The sequence below is a fragment of the Bubalus kerabau genome, chromosome 2, assembly GCF_029407905.1.
Source record: "Bubalus kerabau isolate K-KA32 ecotype Philippines breed swamp buffalo chromosome 2, PCC_UOA_SB_1v2, whole genome shotgun sequence".
Lineage (NCBI taxonomy): Eukaryota > Metazoa > Chordata > Mammalia > Artiodactyla > Bovidae > Bubalus > Bubalus kerabau.
The window spans coordinates 65,932,414-65,936,653 of record NC_073625.1 but is presented as its reverse complement, the minus strand read 5'-3'; the positions used below and the strand labels follow the sequence as shown (position 1 = coordinate 65,936,653).

The 4,240-nt window shown below is 45.4% G+C and overlaps 1 pseudogene; it reads left to right on the top strand.

Annotated features, from left to right (window-relative positions):
- Positions 1–442: 442 nt before the first annotated feature.
- Positions 443–2,500, top strand: LOC129644430 (tubulin alpha-8 chain-like; annotated as a pseudogene).
- The last annotated feature ends 1,740 nt before the right edge of the window (positions 2,501–4,240 follow it).

Sequence of the window (4,240 nt, the reverse complement as noted above, 5' to 3'; positions counted from 1 at the left end):
TACTTCACTGTGAGCTGATACAGGAGAGAAAAATAGACTTCTCTCTTTTCAAGCCATGGTATTATAGAGATCTCTGTTTTAAAGTGGCTTAGACAATATCCTTAGTTTGGACAAAGTCATACAGCTTTTAAGTAAGGGATTTCACAACTCAAGCTCTTAGCAAGCCATTCGTGTGTTGTGGCTATGTAATATCCCTCTTATGTGTCTACATGGTGGGTCAGTAAAAAGACCAAGTAATACTGCATTACCTATGACACATTCCAGAAGAGATGATGTTCCTCCCTTTTTCCAGTGGAGGAGGGAAAGAGTGATTCTGAGTCCCTTCAAGAATACAGACAAACCCAGGTCTCTTACATCTACTGCCTCAGAGTTGCTCTGTAAGAAGCAACAACCTCCCTTTCTCCTCTCTGCCATCCAGCTGGGCAGCCATAAAATAGCAACCATGTATCAGTGCATCTGCATCCATGCTGGCCGGGATGGTGTCCAGATCAGCATTGCTGGCTGGGAGCTTTGCTGGCTGGGAGCGCTACTGCCTGGAACATGGCACCCAGTCTGATGGCCAGATGCCAAGTGACGAGATGACTCCTTCATCATCTTCTTCACAGAGACAAGTGCTGGGAGGCATGTGCCTAGTGCAGTTTTGCAGACCTGGAACTCACAGTCATGGATGAAGTTTGCACAGGCACGTGCTGCCAGCTCTTCCACCTTGAGCAGCTCATCACAGACGAGGAAGATGTTGCCTGTAACTGTGCCCAACATTTTTTCAGTACACCACTGGCAAGGTGAGAGCTCAACCATAAAGAAAGCCGAGCGCCTAAGAATTGATGCTTTTGAACTGTGCTGTTGGAGAAGAGGCTTGAGAGTCCCTTGGACTGCAAGCAGATCAAACCAGTCGATCCTAAAGGAAATCAGTCCTGAATATTCATTGGAAGGACTGCTGCTGAAGCTGAAACTCTAATACTTTGGCCACCTCATGCGAAGAACTGACTCATTGGAAAAGACCCTGATGCTGGGAATGATTGAAGGTAGGAGGAGAAGGGGATGACAGAGGACAAGATGTTTGAATGGCATCACCGACTCGATGGATATGAGTTTTAGCAAGCTCCAGGAGTTGGTGATAGACTGCTACTGCTAAGTCACTTCAGTCGTGTCCAACTCTGTGCGACCCCATAGATGGCAGCCCACCAGGCTCCCCCGTCCCTGGGATTCTCCAGGCAGGAACACTGGAGTGGGTTGCCATTTCCTTCTCCATGGTGATGGACAGGGAAGCCTAATGTGCTGCAGTCCATGGAGTCCCAAAGAGTCGGACACGACTGGGCGACTGAACTGAACTGACTGGCAAGGGGATCACTAACCTTATCATGGACCAAATTCAGAAACTGACTGACTAGTCACAGGTCTTCAAGGCTTCTTAGTTCTCCACCACTTTGGTGGGAGAACTGGTACTAGGTTCACCTCTTTGCTGATGGAATATCTGTTGATTATGGCAAGAAGTCCAAGCTGCAGTTCTCCATTTACTCCGTGACCCCAGATTTCCATAGCTGTAGTTGAGCCCTACAACTCCATCATCACCACCCACACCCCCTAGAGCACTCTGATTGTGCTTTCATGGTAGACAATGAGGGCACCTATGACATCTGTCTTAGAAACCTTGATATTGAGTAACCAACATATACTAACCTGAACAGATTGATAGGTCAAGTTTTGTCCTCCATAACTGCTTCCCTAAGGTTTGATGGAACCCTGAATGTTTGAGGGTTTTTTTGTTTTTATTTATTTTGGCCATGTTGCACTGCAAGATCTTAATTCCCTGATTAGGGAACAAACCCATGCCCCCTGCCGTGGAAGGACCGAGTCTTAACCACTGGACCACCAGGGAAGTCCTAGAACCCTGAATGTTGATCTGACAGAATTCCAGACCAAGCTGGTGCCGTATCCCCGCATCCACTTCCCCTGGCCACATATGCCCCTGTCATTTCTGCTGAGAAAGCCCACCATGAAAGGCTTTCTGTAGCAGAGGTCACCAGTGCTTGCTTTGAGCCAGCTAACTAGATGGTGAAATGTGACCGTCACCACGGTAAATGCATGGCCCGCTGCCTGTTGTACCAGGCAATCTGGTTCCCAAAGGTGTCAGTACGGCCGCTGTCACCACCAAGACCATCCAGTTTGTGCAATGGTGCCCCACTGGCCTCAGAGTTGACATTAGCAACCAGCCTCCCACTGTGACACCTGGTAGACACCTGGCCAAAGGACAGTGAGCTGTGTGCATGCCGAGCAACACCAGAGCCATCGCTGAGGCCTGAGCTCGCCTGGACCACAAGTTTGACCTGACGCCTGCCAAGCGTGCCTCTGTTCACTGGTACATGGGTGAGGGCATGCAGGAGGGAGAGTTTCTGAGGCCTGTGTGGACACAGCTGCCCTTGAGAGGGGTTATGTGGAGATTGAGGTGGATTCTGTTGAAGGAGAGGGAGAAGAAAAAGGAGAGAAATACTCAAGTTAAAAATGTCACACAGGTATTGCTTTTACAGGGGAGTTTATACTATTTTAAACATGGAAAAGCTGTGGTCCAATCAGTTAATTTGCATGTAGCAGTGTATATCCTCATATACAATTATTGATCTATGCTTTAAAAAATGATACTTTCTTATAGACTCAAGCTATCCATTTTTTCTCTGATGGGTTTGGATAAAGTCTTTCCTGTCTTAAATGAAAAATAATGCAAACAAAATGAAGAAGCTGTGATGCTATGCTATGCTATGCTATGCTATGCTAAGTCACTTCAGTCGTGTCCGACTCTGTGCAACCCCATAGACGGCAGCCCACCAGGCTCCCCCATCCCTGGGATTCTCCAGGCAAGAACACTGCAGTGGGTTGCCATTTCCTTCTCCAATGCATGAAAGTGAAAAGTGAAAGTGAAGTCGCTCAGTTGTGTCCGACTCTTAGCGACCCCATGGACTGCAGCCTACCAGGCTCCTCAGTCCATGGGATTTTCCAGGCAAGAGTACTGGAGTGGGGTGCCATTGCCTTCTCCGTGTGAAGCTATACAGAAAACTTAAATCTACTGTCATTTTTACAATACCCAAGGCAAAATATTTCCTCATAACATGGGGTGAACTGTGACCCCCCCAAAGTTTATGTATTGAAGTCCTAACCTCCCACCAGTGTCTCAGAATGTGACTATATTTGGAAATAAAATATTTAAAGTAACAATTTTTAAAAAGGCCATTAAGGAGGGCCCTAACCCAATCTGACTAGTGTCTTTATAATAAAAGGAAATTTTAACACAGAGACATCAAGGAGGTTCACACAGAGAAAAGACCATGATAAGAGGCAGGGAGAGGGCAGTCATCTATCTGCAAGTCAAGGAAAAGGGCCTGAGAGGAAACCAAACCATCACCTTGGTCCAAGACAACTTGACCTTGACCTTGATTTTAATCTTGGACTTCCAATCTCCAGACTATGAGAAAGAAACATCTACTATTTAAGCCACCTAATCCCTGGATCAGGATGATCCCCTGGAGATCCACTCCAATATCCTTGCCTGGGAAATCCCACAGACAGGAGGCTGGCAGGCTATAGCCAATAGCATTGCAGAGTCGACATGACTGAGTAACTGAGCGCTGACACTGAGTCTCTGGTACTTTGTTATAGCAGCCCTAGCAAAGTCATACAATCATTTACCTTAAAAATAACAGAAGGACCTAGCATCTAATTCCCCTGGATTTAAATAAGTAAATGAATAGTGATGGTGTCATACTGCTAGGAAACATCAAGAACAGTTTTCTCTATAACAAGCCATTCATTAAATAAACACATTTTAATTCAGCTTGACTAAGGGAGAAGAGTAGTGGCATGACCTAGCTTAGACATCTGTAACATTCAGAAAGGACACAAGGTCTTCTGTGAACCTTTCTAACTTCACTAAATGTAAAATGACATTGGTCTAGATTCATCTGAAATGATGAAGCAGCAGAATTCTGAACAACAAGCTGAGCAGCTGCATGAACTTCCAGAAGTGAAGAGTTTCATAAACAAACCATTAAAATTTTATCAAAAGCAGGCCACCAGATGTCAGAGGAAAATGAGGTTTTGCAACTTTAAAACATAAATTCATGTTTGATTTTCAATGAACCAATTATTTCTATGCTTATAGGGCGCTTCCTATCTTCTGATATGAAACACCTTAAACACAAAATGTCAAAAGCTGCGCTTTTCTGGAAATTACCCTCTGGCATATATT